Source organism: Triticum aestivum, chromosome 2D (assembly GCF_018294505.1).
Source record: "Triticum aestivum cultivar Chinese Spring chromosome 2D, IWGSC CS RefSeq v2.1, whole genome shotgun sequence".
Classification (NCBI taxonomy): Eukaryota; Viridiplantae; Streptophyta; class Magnoliopsida; order Poales; family Poaceae; genus Triticum; species Triticum aestivum.
This window is the reverse complement of record NC_057799.1, coordinates 504,837,134-504,855,532: the sequence shown is the minus strand read 5'-3', so window position 1 is coordinate 504,855,532 and position 18,399 is coordinate 504,837,134.

Below are 18,399 nucleotides of genomic sequence, written 5' to 3'. Positions count from 1 at the left end.
ATTATGTTTTCATGAATATATGTGAGTTCTTGATCCTATCTTGCAAGTCTATAGTCATGTAGCGACCAGACCTCAAACAGTCTGATCTCTGTGCATCAGTGTCATCCCTGGATCGGTAATGCTGACACACACAGTACTTGAAGGATTTATAACAGAGTAGCAATCACACACTTATTACATCGAATGTCTCAAAAGAGAACTTATTACAATAAATATGGCTTAAGGCCATCTAATACGATAACAGCGGAAGGCTTGGAAGATAAAGTGAGTCCGTCAACTCCAACGGCATCACTGAGTGAAAGACCACGACCTAAGGCTCCTTACTCGCCGTCTGAAAAGTCTGCAACATGATACGTTGCAGCCCAAAAACGGGTCAGCACATGGAATATGCTGGCAATGTAACACAAAAGGATAATGAACAGAATAATGCTATCACTAGATGCATATATGGCTGGTGGAGGCTGTAGGGTTAATATGTTTTTGCGAAAAGCCAATTTTTCCCTACTGCAAAGGAATGAGTTTTATTTAACTACAAAGTTTGTTGAAAAATATTGAGAAGCTAAGCCCCCTCTCAATCCCAATTAAAAGTAATCATTAACAACCCATCAAATTAATTAAGTAACGTGATGAGATCAACATGATAATCCAAGAACCAGATACTCAAGATGTCCATAACCGGGGACACGGCTAACCATGATTAGTTTGTACACTCTACAGAGGTTTGCGCACTTTTCCCCACAAGACTCGATCTCCTCTGTTTGATTTCTCGCACTACATGATGTTTGAGAAACAGATGACCGAGACATAGTCTTTCAGAAGCGTTAGCACCTTACGATGGGTAGACCGTACCACCTACATCCCCTACATCTGCTAGTCTACCACTGTAAGAGTTCACACGACTTAATCAACTATGCTAGAGTCCATAATAGCTTGTAGCTGCACACGGAAGTTTCTAGTATGAATAATCTCATGATCCCTTTGAGCCTGGGTGGCAGTCCATAGGAGAATCCCACGGTACCCCGGGATTTCCAAAAAAATATAGGCAATCACTGGAATTCCCCAGGTGCCTCAATCCACCCAGATGTGTATTTAAGTTGCCACCTTAAGTTGAACCATTAATTAACAATCTCACATCTGTCATGAATACTCTCAAACCCAATCCACGTCTACGAGCATAGCATAGCAATATAAGCATAACGTAGAAGTAACTCCCAGGGTTTGACAATAAACAGGTGAATAGGTACTACCTCAGCTACTTCCCATCCCACAATTTAATTCAAATCCTAATCATGCAATTGTTTGGGGATAGATCTAATGCAGTAAAACTGGGTAGTAAAGAGGTATGATCAAAGTGTTACTTGCCTTGCTGATGATCCGTGAAACCTAGAGATTCGAAGTAGCAAGCGGCGCACTCTGGGTACTCTATCGCAAACAAACAAGCATACAATAAGCACTCATCTAATGCATAGGTAAAACTCAAATAAGAGATCTAACCAGAAAGTTCAACTTAAGAACTCCGGTTTGCAAAAAGAATCAAATCAAACGAAGCAACAAAAATCAACCGGCGAAAGAAACAAGCTTCGTTTACTAATCTGAACCTAAGTCAAATTTTACAGTAGCAAAAACTTGTTTGAGTTAGTTAAACGGAAAGAGGGTTTCGAGACGAAACTCTAGGCGCTTGAATCGCCTGATTCCGATAAACGAGCGAAAAGTTATACTAGAACGAAAATCGGATCAGAAATCGCGATCAGAAATAAACGCGGAAAAAAATCCGAGAAAAAGAAAACGGACGAACAGACTAACGAACGAACGTTCACTGTCTGCGGTTAAACGGTGAAAATCATTCGTTAAAACGAACGAACGAACGAACGAGCGTTCGCTATATAACTAAACCGAACAAAAATAATAAAAACCGATCTAATAAAAAAACCGCGGTTTTAAAAAAACCGGGCGGTTAACCGGCGGATCCGGTGGCTACCTCCGGCGGCGGCGAACTCCGGCGAGGGCGGCGGCGGTCGGTGGGGTCCGGGGCTAGGGTTCGGGCGGCGGGGTGGGCTGGGCTGGGGCGGCTCGGGGGCGCGCTATATAAAGGGGCCGGCCGGGCGGGGTCCTGGACGAATACGGCCCGAGGTCGGTTCGCGTTTTTTTAAAATAATTTCGCGCAGAAAAACGAATAAAAGAAATACTAAACGGACTCCAAAAATCCCGAAATAAATTTTCTCCGTCCTCTAAAATCTAGCCGGACAAGATGAACATTTATTTGGGGTCTCAATGCAATTTTGAAAAACGTTTATTTTTCCTAATTCAAATAAAATAGCGACAAAACTCCGAATAAAATCCAATATATGATTTTCATATTTTCCCTCCAATATTTCATTTATTTTGGAGAAGTCATATTATCTCCTCTCATATATTTGAATACGAAATATTTTCGGAGAGAAAAATAATTAAAACAAATAATCCTCGTTTCAATATTTGAGAAAATTCAAATATGAAAACAGGGAAATCCCCAACTCTCTCCGAGGGTCCTTGAGTTGCTTAGGATTTCGAGGATCGCGAAACGAAATGCAGCAACAAATATGATATGCATTGTAACATCCCAAATTTCCAATTTGGAATGTTATACATAGATCATCTTTGTATATCATGTTTTATTGCATTTTGACAAAATCCTCGAGAAATCCTAAGCAACTCAAGGACCCTCGGTGAGAGTTGGGGATTTTCTCAAATTTTTAAATTTAATTTTCCAACGAGGATTGTGGTTTTAATTATTTTTCTCTCCGGAAAAATATTTTATTTTAAATAAACGAGAGGAGAAAATGTGACTTCTCTAAAACATTTGAAATACTGGAGGAAAAATGTTAAAATCATTATTTGAAATTTATTTGGATTTTTATTTGCAATTTTTATTGCATTAAAAATATTGCATGTTTTCAATGTATTTATTTTTGATTTTAAAAATGTTCACCCTATTCTAGATTTTCTAACTAGACGGGGAAAATTTATTTCATATTTTTCTGATTTTTATTTATTTTTCTACGCAATATTTTCCGCGGAACTTATTTAAAAAAAACGCGCCCGCGCCAACTGGGCCAAAGGCCCAGCCGACGGCCCGCCCGCGGCCTCTCCTCCCGCACGAAGCCGCCGCCGCCGGAGTCCGTTCCGGGCACGGAAGCCGCCGCCACCTCGGGTGCCCCCTTCCCCAAGCACCGCCGCCCCCCTCCTTAAATACCCCCCCTCTCTTCTCTCCTCACCCCGCCGCCGCCGCCGACATCGCCGCCGCCCGCCCGCATCATCGCCGCCGCCGCCGCCGGTTGCCTCGCCCGCCGCCACCGCTGGGAGCCCGGAGCCGCCGCCCCTCGCCGCCTTCGCCGCCTCCCCGAGCCCCGCACCCCGCCGCCGAGCCCCGCCCCGCCGGAGCCCCTCGCCGGAGCCCGCCCGACGAGGTACTGCCGCCGGCCGTTTTCCCGTCGTTGACCGGTTTTCTGTAAAAAAAACCCTTTTGTTTAAAAAAAACCCTAGATCGGTTTTTTTTCGGTTTTCTTATTTCGCGAGCGTTCACCGAACCGTTCGTTTTAACGAACGCGTTCGTCGGTTTTTCTCTGTTAACGAACGTCCGTTATTTAACCGTTCGTCCGTTTTTCTTTTCGTCGGATTTTCTCGTTATTTTCTCAGATTCGATTTCTGATCGAATTTCAAATCTGTTTAACTTCTCGCTCGTTTATCGGAATCAGGTGATTCAAGCGCCTAGAGTTTCGTCTCGAAATTCTCTTTCCGTTTAACCTACTCAAACAAGTTTTTACTACAGTAAAAATTGACCTAGATCCAGATTAGCAAACGAAGTTTCTTTCTTTCGCCGTTTGACTTTCGTTGCTTCTTTCGAGTTGATTCTTTTTGCAAACCGGAGTTCTTAAGTTGAACTTTCTGGTTGGATCTTTCATTCGAGTTTTACCTGTGCATTAGATGAGTACTGATTGTATGCTTGTTTGTTTGCGATAGAGTACCCGGAGTGTGCCGCTTGTTACTTCGACTCGCTAGGTTTTGCGGATCATCAGCAAGGCAAGTAACACTTTGATCATACCCCGTTCATACCCAGTTTTATTGCATTAGATCTATTCCCTCAAACATTGCATGATTAGGATCTAATTAAACTGTGGGTATTGGGAAGTAGTTGAGGTAGTACCTATTACCTGTTTCATTTATCAAACCCTTGGGAGTTACTTCTACGTTGCTCTTATATTGCCATGCTATGCTCGTAGACGTGGATTGGGTTTGAGTGATATTCATGACAGATGTGAGATTGTTAATAATGGTTTACTTATGGTGGCAACTAAAACTCACATCTGGGTGGATTGAGGCACCTGGAGAACCCAGTGTTGTCTGTATGTATAAGGTCCGCCACCCAGGCTCAAAGGGATCATAAGATTATTCATGCTAGAAACTTCCGTGTGCAGCCACAAGCTATTATGGGCTCTAGCATAGCTGAGTAGGTTACAGGATCTCTTGAAGAGGTGGACTAGCAGATGTAGGGGAAAGTAGGTGTACCGGTCCATCCAGAGTAAAGAGTGATTGTTTCTGAAAGACTGTGTCTCGGTCATCCGTTTCTCAAACATCATGCAGTGCGAGAATCAAGCGGAGGCGATCGAGTCTTGTGGGGAAAAGTGCACAAACCTCTGCAGAGTGTACAAACTGATCATGATTAGCCGTGTCCCCGGTTATGGACAACTTGAGTATCTAGTACCTGGATTATCATTTGAATCTCATCACCGTGATACTTATAATTAATTTTGTTGGGTTAATGATGTTACTTAATTGGGATTGAGTTGGAGGTACCTTCTCAATGTTTCAACCACCATGATAGTTAAATAAAATTTATTCCTTTGCAGTAGGATAAAATTGGCTTTTCGCAAAACTGTAACCATAGAGCTTTCCACCAGCCATATATGCATATAGTATAGCATTATTATTGTTCATTGCTCTCTATGTGTTACATTGCCAGCATATTCTATGTGCTGACCCGTTTTCGGGCTGCAACGTTTCATGTTGCAGACTTTTCAGACGACGAGTAAGGTGCCTTAGGTCGTGGTCTTATACTCAGTGATGCCGCTGGAGTTGATGGACTCACTTATCTTCCAAGTCTTCCGCTGTTATCGTTATTAGATGGCCTTAAGCCATGTTTATCATACTTAATCTCTTTGGAGATATTCGATGTAATAAGTGTGTGATTGCTACTCTGTTATAAATCCTCCATTTGTACTGTGCGTGTCAGCATTACTGATCCAGGGATGACACTGGTGCACAGCAGCACAGGCCATTTGAGGTCTGGTCGCTACAAAGTTGGTATCAGAGCACACGCTGACTATAGGACACGACCACTAAGCTTAAGCCCTAGAAAACTTCTCTCTTCTCATTTCTGACCCCTCTCCACTTTCTACTCTTTTAGGAATGGCGAATGCAAGGAGCAAGTTCATGCAACCAGATGAAGACACGCCGTTTGGACGACATTTGAAGGAAGTCACCAAGTACTTGAACATAGGAATACCAAGCATCACCGGAACCTACAACGCCACATTACCTGAAGAGGAGAGCTGGAAGATTCAAGTTATCATTCCAGGAAGGATGTTTAGTGCCATGAGATTGGTTTTCGAAGCACCAACTTGGAGTTTAGGGAAGAGCATGGCCGCACACATCGCCATGGGACGCATTGGAGAAGTCTATCACCAGGAGCTTAAGGATACGATTTATCAAATTTGTGGACGTCGAGACGCGCAATGGGAGATGATCAAGACCAAGAAGGATGGATCAATTGCAGCTTTCATCCAGGAGCAGAACCAACATATTCGACGCCAGGAGAATCAGATGTGCACGGACAAGGAAGAACTGAAGAAGGCATTCACAAAGATCAAGGAACTCCAAGAAGAACTCAAGGCTACCCGCGAAGATTACTTGGAGGAAATCAACGCACTAGTCGGAAAGATTGACGACCTGGAGAATAAGATTGGATCATTCATGGGAAATCCAGTGCCAAAAGCAGAAGTCGACGAATGCACTTGTCCAGATAACTACATCATCATCGACGACACCGACTCGGAACCAAGTGAAGACGAATGGATTGATGAAGCTGGAGCAGACATCATGGAGTCTTTAACGGATCAGAATTTTTAGAGACCACCATATCAGCAGTAGTTTTTCCCCCATCTAGTAGTATAGCTCAAGCACTTTGTAACGCTAGTTAGATCGATTGTTTTGCCTTGTTTGGATTGATTGAGTAATATTGATTGAATTTGTGTCATGAGCATATGGGTAGTGTTTTCTCTATAGACCTCATTCTATTCTTAATTCTCATCTTTTCTAAACCTATCAGATGCCTCCGAGACGCGACACCGGATTTGCTTTCCCGCCAGAGATCACCCAGTTGATTCAGCAACAGAATGCCCAAATGCAAGTGTTAGTGCAGAACCAAGGCAACAACAACAACAACCCACCACCACCACCACCTGTTGATCACTTAGCCCGTTTCTTAAGGCTAAACCCGCCGGTGTTTTCCAGTAGCACCGAGCCGATTGTTGCAGATGATTGGCTCCGCAAAGTTGGAAGGGAGTTGACCACTGCAGGATGCACAGATGCGGAAAGAGTGCGTTTTGCCGCACATCAGCTTGATGGACCCGCAGCATCATGGTGGGAGAATTATACAGCCACGCACCCTATTGACACTGTCACATGGGACCAGTTTCAGCAAGCTTTCCGTACAGCTCATGTTTCAGCAGGAGCTATGGCTATGAAGAAGCGTGAGTTTCGCAACCTACGCCAAGGAGGACGCACCGTAGGCCAGTATGTGGAGGATTTCAGTAAGTTAGCACGTTATGCACCAGATGACGTTGCTACAGATGCAGCCAAGCAGGAGAAGTTTCTGGAAGGATTGAATGATGAGCTGAGTATGCAGTTGATGGTAGCAACTTTCAACAACTACCAGGAGCTGGTAGATAGAGCTCTCATGATTGAAGGGAAGCAACAGCAGATTGAAAACCGCAAGAGGAAGTATGGACAAGGGAAGTACAATTCTGGAGCCCAGCAGAAGCCACGATTTACCCCGAAGCCGGGAGGACAGTTTCAGCATACCCATGGAGGAGGTAGTTCGCACAACCATAATGGCTCCAAGAATGGTAATGGGAATGGAGGAGGAAACGGACAGAACCGCACCAACCCATCTACCCCAACCAAGAGAGATCTAAGTCACATTACCTGTTTCAAGTGCCAGAAGACGGGACATTACGCTACCGATTGTCCCGAAGCCCAAAATGGAAATGGCAATGGAAGCTCTGGGAAGAAGCCGAACCCGTTCAACAAAGGACATGTGAACCACGTGAGCGTGGAGGAGATTGAAGCTCAGCCTGATGCAGTAATAGGTAAGTTTTTGGTTAAGTCATTTACTGCAACTGTTCTTTTCGATACTGGTGCATCGCATTCATACATATCAAGGGGATTCGTAAACAAGTTTAAGATGTCCACCCAAGTTCTCAAAAGCCCCATGTTAGTAACCTCGCCAGGAGCAGAGTATATGGCCACCCAAGGATGTTTTCAGATACCGTTGGCCATTGGTAGGCATGTTTTCCCCTCAGACCTCATTGTTTTGGAATCGCAAGGTTTGGATGTGATTTTGGGAATGGATTGGCTATCGTTGTATGGAGGAAACATCGATTGTGCCAGCAAGACGATTTTGCTTACCACCCCAGAAGGAAAAAGGATCAAGTATGTATCCCGGCATATGCCGAAGAGGACTCAAGTGAATTCCTTATCAGGAGTTGTACAGGAGGAAGTACCAGTGGTGAAGGATTATCCGGATGTATTTCCAGAAGAGTTGCCAGGCATGCCACCAGATAGAGACATTGAGTTCTTGATTGAACTTTTGCCAGGCACAGGGCCAATATCTAAGAGACCGTACAGGATGCCCGCAAAGGATTTGGAGGAAATTAAGAAGCAGATCAAGGAGTTACTGGATAAAGGCTATATTCGCCCAAGTTCGTCACCTTGGGGATCACCAGTACTTCTAGTGGAGAAGAAAGATGGATCACTAAGGATGGTTGTTGATTACCGAGGATTGAATGAAGTGACCATCAAAAACAAGTACCCACTGCCGATGATCAATGATTTGTTTGACCGCTTGCAAGGAGCTAAAGTATTTTCCAAGATCGATCTACGATCAGGGATACCATCAGTTAAAGATTCGAGAGCAGGATATACCCAAGACGGCATTCACCACCAGATATGGATTGTATGAGTATACCGTTATGTCATTTGGACTGACTAACGCACCGGCCTATTTCATGAACCTGATGAACAAAGTGTTTATGGAGTTTTTGGATAAGTTCGTCGTGGTGTTCATTGATGATATTTTAATCTTTTCCAAGGATGAAGAAGAGCATGAGGAGCATTTGCGATTGGTACTTGAGAAGCTCAGAGAACATCAGTTATATGCCAAGTTCAGCAAATGTGAGTTTTGGCTGAAGGAAGTTGGATTCCTTGGACATGTTATTTCTGGAGAAGGAATAGCAGTAGACCCTGCCAAGGTTGACACAGTGACAAGTTGGGAATCACCCACGACAGTTGGAGAAATCCGGAGTTTTCTTGGACTTGCAGGATACTACCGGAGATTTATCGAGAATTTCTCAAGGATTGCTAAGCCCATGACTGAGCTATTGAAGAAGGACACCAAATTCAATTGGACTGAGGAATGTGAAGCTAGTTTCCAAGAGTTGAAGAAACGATTGGTTACATCACCAGTGTTGATTCTGCCAGATCAACGCAAGGACTATGAAGTTTATTGCGACGCTTCTCGTCGAGGACTTGGAGCAGTGCTTATGCAGGAAGGAAGAGTTGTTTCGTATGCTTCACGACAACTTAAACCCCATGAGAAGAATTATGCTACGCATGATTTGGAATTAGCAGCCGTGGTGCATGCATTGAAGACATGGAGACATTTTCTCATCGGAAACCATTGTGAGGTGTACACGGATCACAAGAGTTTGAAGTACATTTTCACGCAGAAGGAGTTAAACCTCAGACAGAGGAGATGGTTGGAGCTCATTAAAGATTATGATATGAGATTGCATTATCACCCTGGAAAGGCTAACGTAGTAGCAGACGCGTTGAGCCGCAAGAGTCATGTCAACACCCTCATGACAGGAGAGTTACCTCAGGAGTTAGCCGAGGACCTACGTGAGCTATGTTTGGAGATAGTCCCTAGAGGCTATTTAGCGACATTGGAGATTCAGTCTACCTTGATGGAAAGGATCAGAGAAGCTCAGAAGACAGACAAGGAGATTGAAGAGATAAAGGAGAAGATGAGCAAAGGAAAAGCCAAGGGATTTCGTGAGGATGAGCACGATACCTTATGGTTCGAGGACCGTGTATATGTGCCAAATGATCCGGAGATCAGGAAGTTGATTTTGCAAGAAGCCCATGATTCACCGTACTCGATTCACCCAGGGAATACCAAGATGTATTTGGATTTGAAGAATACTTTCTGGTGGACCGGAATGAAGAAGGATATTGCGGAGTTTGTAGCAGTTTGTGATGTATGTCAGAGAGTGAAGGCAGAGCATCAGAAGCCAGCAGGATTGCTACAGCCATTGCCGATACCCGAATGGAAGTGGGATAAAATAGGCATGGATTTTATCACGGGATTACCCAGGACTCGTACAGGCTATGACTCGATATGGGTTGTAGTCGACCGTTTGACGAAAGTGGCTCATTTCATTCCAGTGAAGACCACTTACACCAGTGCTAAGTTGGCAAAGATATACATGACCAGGATCGTATGTTTGCATGGAGTTCCGAGGACCATTGTATCAGACAGAGGAACCCAATTTACCTCGAAGTTTTGGAAGCAGTTACATGAAACATTGGGAACCAGGCTGGAATTTAGTACAACATTTCACCCACAGACAGATGGACAGACCGAGAGAGTCAACCAGATTTTGGAGGACATGTTGAGAGCATGTGCACTAGATTATGGATCTAGTTGGGACGACAATTTGCCATATGCGGAGTTTTCGTATAACAACAGTTATCAAACCAGTTTGAAGATGGCCCCTTTCGAAGCTTTGTACGGAAGGAGGTGTAGAACACCGTTGTTGTGGGACGAAGTTGGAGACCGTCAGTTGTTTGGACCAGATTTGATTAAGGAGTCTGAACAGAAAGTAAGGTTGATTCGCGATAGGCTCAAGGTAGCCCAGTCCAGGCAGAAGAGTTATGCTGATTCTAAACGAAAGGAGACAGTTCACGAAGTCGGAGACAGAGTGTATCTTCGAGTATCACCACTTCGAGGAGTGAAGCGCTTTGGAGTTAAAGGAAAGTTAGCACCCCGTTTTATCGGACCATACAGAGTGTTGGAACGTATGGGAGAAGTTGCCTACAAGCTGGAATTGCCCGAAGGATTGTCTGGAGTACATGATGTATTTCATGTTTCGCAGTTGAAGAAGTGCCACGCAGAGATGGCTGAGATACCACTAAGAGATACTGTGCCACTGGAAGCGATTCAGTTGGAAAGTGATTTGACTTATGAGGAGAAACCAGTTAAGATTCTCGAGTATGCCAGTCGAGTTACCCGCAGCAAGGTTATCAAGTTTTGCAAAGTCCAGTGGAGTCACCACACGGAGGATGAAGCCACCTGGGAGCGAGAGGAAGATCTACGGAAAAACCACTCCCACCTGTTTTCTAGCCAACCCGAATCTCGAGGGCGAGATTCATCTTAAGGGGGGTAGGTTTGTAACATCCCAAATTTCCAATTTGGAATGTTATACATAGATCATCATTGCATATCATGTTTTGTTGCATTTTGACAAATCCTCGATAAATCCTAAGCAACTCAAGGACCCTCGGAGAGAGTTGGGGATTTTCTCGAATTTTTAAATTTGATTTTCCAACGAGGATTGTGGTTTTAATTATTTTTCTCTCCGGAAAAATATTTCATTTTAAATAAACGAGAGGAGAAAATATCACTTCTCCAAAACAATTGAAATACTGGAGGAAAAATGTTAAAATCATTATCTGAAATTTATTGGATTTATTTGCAATTTTTATTGCATTAAAAATATTGCATGTTTCAAAATATTTATTTTTGATTTTAAAATGTTCACCCTATTCTAGATTTTCTAACTAGACGGGGAAAATTTATTTCATATTTGTCTGATTTTTATTTATTTTTCTACGCAATATTTTCCGCGGAATTTTTTTTTAAAATAAATAAAAATAAAACGCCCGCGCCGACTGGGCCAACAGCCCAGCCGACGGCCCGCCCGCGGCCTCTCCTCCTCCCGCACGGGACCTCGCCGCCCGAGTCCGGCCGCCGCACGACACCGCGGCCGACCCCTTCCCCAAGTCACCGCCGCCCCCCTCTTAAATACCCCCCTCTCTTCTCTCCTCACCCCGCCGCCGCCGCCGACATCGCCGCCGCCGCCCGCCGTATCGCCCGGAGCCGCCGCCCCTCGCCGCCCTCGCCGCCTCCCCGAGCCCCGCACCCCGCCGCCGAGCCCCCGCCGGAGCCCCTCGCCGGAGCCCGCCCGACGAGGTACTGCCGCCGGCCGTTTTCCCGTCGTTGACCGGTTTTCTGTAAAAAAACCCTTTTGTTTTAAAAAAAACCCTAGATCGGTTTTTTTTGGTTTTCTTATTTCGCGAGCGTTCACCGAACCGTTCGTTTTAACGAACGCGTTCGTCGGTTTTTCTCTGTTAGCGAACGTCCGTTATTTAACCGTTCGTCCGTTTTTCTTTTTCGTCGGATTTTTCTCGTTATTTTCTCAGATTCGATTTCTGATCGAATCTTCGATTCTGTTTAACTTCTCGCTCGTTTATCGGAATCAGGCGATTCAAGCGCCTAGAGTTTCGTCTCGAAATTCTCTTTCCGTTTAACCTACTCAAACAAGTTTTTACTACAGTAAAAATTGACCTAGATCCAGATTAGCAAACGAAGTTTCTTTCTTTCGCCGTTTGACTTTCGTTGCTTCTTTCAAGTTGATTCTTTTTGCAAACCGGGGTTCTTAAGTTGAACTTTCTGGTTGGATCTTTCATTCGAGTTTTACCTGTGCATTAGATGAGTACTGATTGTATGCTTGTTTGTTTGCGATAGAGTACCTGGAGTGTGCCGCTTGTTACTTCGACTCGCTAGGTTTTGCGGATCATCAGCAAGGCAAGTAACACTTTAATCATACCCCGTTCATACCCAGTTTTTATTGCATTAGATCTATTCCCTCAAACATTGCATGATTAGGATCTAATTAAACTGAGGGTATTGGGAAGTAGTTGAGGTAGTACCTATTACCTGTTTTATTTATCAAACCCTTGGGAGTTACTTCTACGTTGCTCTTATATTGCCATGCTATGCTCGTAGACGTGGTTTGGGTTTGAGTGATATTCATGACAGATGTGAGATTGTTAATAATGGTTTACTTAAGGTGGCAACTAAAACTCACATCTGGGTGGATTGAGGCACCTGGAGAACCCAGTGTTGTCTGTATGTATAAGGTCCGCCACCCAGGCTCAAAGGGATCATGAGATTATTCATGCTAGAAACTTCCGTGTGTAGCCACAAGCTATTATGGGCTCTAGCATAACTGAGTAGGTTACAAGATCTCTTGAAGAGGTGGACTAGCAGATGTAGGGGAAAGTAGGTGTACCGGTCCATCCAGAGTAAAGAGTGATTGTTTCTGAAAGACTGTGTCTCGGTCATCCGTTTCTCAAACATCGTGAAGTGCGAGAATCAAGCGGAGGCGATCGAGTCTTGTGGGGAAAAGTGCACAAACCTCTGCAGAGTGTACAAACTGATCATGATTAGCCGTGTCCCCGGTTATGGACAACTTGAGTATCTAGTACTTGGATTATCATTTGAATCTCATCACTGTGATACTTATAATTAATTTTGTTGGGTTAATGATGTTACTTAATTGGGATTGAGTTGGAGGTACCTTCTCAATGTTTCAACCACCATGATAGTTAAATAAAATTTATTCCTTTGCAGTAGGATAAAATTGGCTTTTCGCAAAACTGTAACCATAGAGCTTTCCACCAGCCATATATGCATATAGTATAGCATTATTATTGTTCATTGCTCTCTATGTGTTACATTGCCAGCATATTCTATGTGCTGACCCGTTTTCGGGCTGCAACGTTTCATGTTGCAGACTTTTCAGACGACGAGTAAGGTGCCTTAGGTCGTGGTCTTATACTCAGTGATGCCGCTGGAGTTGATGGACTCACTTATCTTCCAAGTCTTCCGCTGTTATCGTTGTTAGATGGCCTTAAGCCATGTTTATCATACTTAATATCTTTGGAGATATTCGATGTAATAAGTGTGTGATTGCTACTCTGTTATAAATCCTCCATTTTTACTGTGCGTGTCAGCATTACTGATCCAGGGATGACACTGGTGCACAGCAGCACAGGCCATTTGAGGTCTGGTCGCTACATGCATGAATGATCTATGTATAACATTTCAAATTGGAAATTTGGGATGTTACAAGTCACCTACTATGTGTTATGATCCGGCAACCCCGAAGTGACAATAATCGGGACCACTCCCGGTGATGATCGTAGTTTGAGGAGTTCATGTATTCACTATGTGTTAATGTTTTGATCTGGTACTCTATTAAAAGGAGGCCTTAATATCCCTTAGTTTTCGTTAGGACCCCGCTGCCACGGGAGGGTAGGACAAAAGATGTCATGCAAGTTCTTTTCCATAAGCACGTATGACTATATTCGGAATACATGCCCACATTACATTGATGAATTGGAGCCAGTTTTGTGTCACCCTATGTTATGATTGTTACATGATGAACCACATCCGGCATAATTCTCCATCACCGATCCAATGCCTACGAGCTTTTCGCATATTGTTCCCCGCTTATTTACTTTTCCGTTGCTACTATTACAATCACTACAAAACCCAAAAATATTACTTTTGCTACCGTTACCGTTACTTCCATATTACTTTGCTACTAAATACTTTGCTACAGATACTAAGTTATCCAGGTGTGGTTGAATTGACAACTCAACTGCTAATACTTGAGAGTATTCTTTGGCTCCTCTTGTGTCGAATCAATAAATTTGGGCTGAATACTCTACCCTCGAAAACTATTGCGATCCCCTATACTTGTGGGTTATCAAGACTATTTTCTGGCGCCGTTGTCGGGGAGCATAGCTCTATTCTTTGAGTTACTTGGGATTTATATCTGCTGGTCACTATGAAGAACTTGAAAGACGCGAAAACAAAAATTTATCCCTCAACTACGAGGGGAGGTAAGGAACTGCCATCTAGCTTTGCACTTGATTCACCTTCTGTTTTGAGTATGCTTGCGACACCTAAACCTGCTTCTGCTATTAATTCTGATATGTCACATGTCATTGATGATGCCACTTCTGCTATGCATGATACTTATGATGAAACCACTTCTATGCTTGATACTACGGTGCCACCTGGTGAATTTCTTGATGAACAACTTGCTAGAGGGCTAGAGAGAATGAAATTATTGAAACTGATAATATTGATGAAAGTGATGATGAAGATTCTCCCGCTAGATATGAATTGCCTGTTGTGCCTGAGGGCTATGTTATGGATGAAGAAACTGCTAGAGACTTTCTTGCTTGAAATGATAGAAGTGATCTTAAGAAATTATTGGCTAAGCTGAAACAAAAAACTCTGAATGCTAGAATGAAATATGATCCTGCTTATGCTACTTCACCTATCTTTGTTACTGATAAGGATTATGAATTCTCTGTCGACCCTGATATAATTACTTTGGTTGAATCTGGTCCTTTTTATGGTTATGAATCTGAAACTGTTGTGGCACATCTTACTAAATTAAATGATATAGCCACCCTGTTCACTAATGATGAGAAAACTCACTATTACTATATCCTTAAAATATTTCCGTTCTCATTAAAGGGTGATGCTAAGATATGGTTTAACTCTCTTGATCCTGGTTGTGTGCGTAGTCCCCAGGATATGATTTATTACTTCTGTGCTAAATATTTCCCTGCTCATAAGAAACAAGCTGCTTTAAGGGAAATATATAATTTTGTGAAAATTGAAGAAGAGAGTCTCCCACAAGCTTGGGGGAGGCTTCTCCAATTACTTAATGCTTTGCCTGATCATCCTCTTAAGAAAAATGAAATACTTGATATCTTTTATAATGGACTAACCGATGCTTCCAGAGACCACCTGGATAGTTGTGCTGGTTGTGTTTTCAGGGAAAGAACACCAGATGAAGCTGAAATTCTATTGAATAAGATGTTGACCAATGAAAATAATTGGACACTTCCTGAACCAACTCCTAAGCCAACTCCGAAGAAAAGGGGTGTTCTATTTCTCAGTCCTGAAGATATGGAAGAGGCAAAGAAATCTATGAAAGAAAAAGGTATAAAAGCTGAAGATGTTAAGAATTTACCTCCTGTTGAAGAAATACATGGTCTTAATTTACCGCCTGTTGAAGAAATACATGGTTTTAATCCATCACCTATTGAAGAAACACATGGTCTTGATAACCCGACACAGGTAGTAAAGGTAAATTCTCTTTATAGATTTGATGAAGGTGATATTCCTTGTTATAAGTCTGCTAGCCAATGCTTAGATGAGTTTGATAATTTTATTGTCAAACAAGAAACCTTCAATGCTTATTTTGGTAGAGAATTAAAACACAATGCTTATATGATTGAACACTTGGATTTTGAGCGCTTTGCTGAAATGATTAGACCTATCTTCTTGCGTATGCGTTTGACTGCTATGCTTAAAATGAATCTGTATGCTAAGTATATGAAAGAAATTGTTACAAATAAAAGAAAGATACCGGAAGCTGGAATTTCCACCATGCTTGCTAATTATACTTTTAAGGGTGGAATACATAAGAAACTGGGAGATCCAGGAGTACCTACTATACCATGCTCCATTAAAAGAAATTATGTTAGAACTGCTTTATGTGATCTTGGAGCCGGTGTTAGTGTTATGCCTCTCTCTTTATATCGTAGACTTGACTTGAATAAGTTGACACCTACTGAAATATCTTTGCAAATGGCTGATAAATCAACTGCTATACCTTTCGGCATTTGTGAGGATGTGCCTGTTGTGGTTGCAAACGTTACTATTTTAACGGACTTTGTTATTCTTGATATTCTCGAGGACGATAGTATGTCTATTATTCTTGGAAGACCCTTTTTGAATACTGCAGGGGCTGTTATTGATTGCAACAAAGGCAATGTCACTTTGCATGTTAATGGTAATGAGCATAGGGTACACTTTCCGAGGAAACAACCTCAAGTCCACAGTATCAATTCTATTGGAAGAATTCCATCGATTATTTTTGGCGGTTTTGAATTTCCTCTACCTACTGTCAAGAAGAAATATGATATTCTTATTATTGGGGATGTACATATCCCCGTTGAGGTAACATAGTGTTATTCGAAATTTCTTCGGTTCGGTGTTATTCGGAATGAGTTTGTTAACAAGACTTGATCAACCTTGTTAGTAGATCCTTTTGATGAGCATGAGATGGATGAAGTTAGAAGGCACAACCTTCTGTACCCTCTTTTCACTTTCTGTTGTTTAGTTTAAATAAAGTAAAAATAGTATTTTCTGTCAGTTTTCTGATTTATCCGTGCAATAAAAAATACCCCGAAAATAAAAGTTCTCCAAATGCCCCGAAATTGAAATATGTTTTTTCTGGAATATTTGAGAATATCTGGCACTGAGAACACAACAGGGGGAGCAAGCACCTGGCCACGAGGGTCCAGGGTGCGCCCACCCCACTGGGCGCGCCCCCTGCCTCGTGGGCCCATGGTGGCTCCCCTCCACTTATTCATGCACCCACACACTCCTTCCTCCCAAAAAAATCACCAACCAGCTCAAGCATGAGTTCTAGCTCATTTTGCTGCGATTTTCGATCTCCTTGCTCAAAGCACCTCTCACAAAACTGCTTTGGGGGATTGTTCCTTGGTATGTGACTCCTCCAATGGTCCAATTAGTTTTTGTTCTAGTGCTTTATTCATTGCAAATTTGTGCTGCCTAGGTGACCATGTTCTTGAGCTTGCATGTCAAATTTATATGGTTCCAAGTAGTTCTAATGCATGATATAGTCTCTAGGCACTTGTGGGAGTAGTTGCTATCAATTTTGTTGAGCTTGGTTCATTTTTATTTGAAGTTATAAAAAATTTCAGAAATGTTCAGAAAATGATGAAGAGATTTTTGAGGGGCTCTTCGAGCCGAAGCTCGAAGGATAAGCAAAGTGAAGAAGAAGAGAGGCCCAAATATAATCTGCCTCGCACCGTGGAGGTTCGGCCGTGTGAATGGCCTTGTGATGATTTCTTGAGAGCAGCCGAGATTTATGATGATTTTTATGAATTGGCTGAGAATGCAGGCCTCACCGACTTCCTCCGTGACCAACGCGAACAGTATCTCTTACTCACTAATACCTTTGTGCAAAATTTTCATTTCCATTCTAGGAGGTCACCACCTACGGTGGATTTTTATTTATATGATGAGTATAAGGAGATGACCCTTCGCGAATTCTATGAGGTTTGCAAGTTACCTTTTCTGGGTTTCATAGAGGAACCACATCATAACGATGTGGAGGGGTTTATTGATACAATTTCTATAGGGGAAATGAGGAAGGTTTCCGACGCACGAATCACTAGCATACACTATCCTGTTCTACGTTACTTTGCTATATTTGCTAGTAGGTGCTTAATTGGTCGCGGAAACTGTGGAAACCTGAGTGTCCCTGATATTATTATTTTGTTCCATGCCTTGTTTCGTGATGACACATTTAGTATGGGCGCTATTGTTGCAAAGCGGTTAAATCTTAACCGTACTAAAGGCCCTATCTTGGGAGGCATCTTCGCCTCGCGCCTCGCTGCATACTATAACATACCTATTAGGCATTATGAGAAAGAAGAAAAATTGTTGCCTACTGTTTTTCTAGACTATAAAAGTATGGTAGTGCATGATTTTATTGTTAAGAATAGGGAAAGGGCGCTTAAATACAAACTGTTATTTGATAAAAATCACCCTGAGACTATTGCCTTGCCTGCACCTTCCTTGTTTGATTTATCTGCAGGCAAGTATCTCGTTCTGCTGGCGGCCATCCACGCCTACCGGAACCCTACATCAGCTACAGAGCCAGAGCTAGAACCACAATTTGATCCTCCACGACAGTCTGATTACCAGTGGGATCCGGAGGTGATTGCCAACCAGTGGCAATCCGAGGCTTCATCTCAGTACGACCCCAGCTAGAGCTTTGGATATCCGCCAGGCCAGCCGTGGCAATAGACCAACTTAGGCCAAAAGCCTAAGCTTGGGGGAGTACGTATCTCTCACCGACATTACATTTATATTCACACACTCATTGCTAGTTGTTG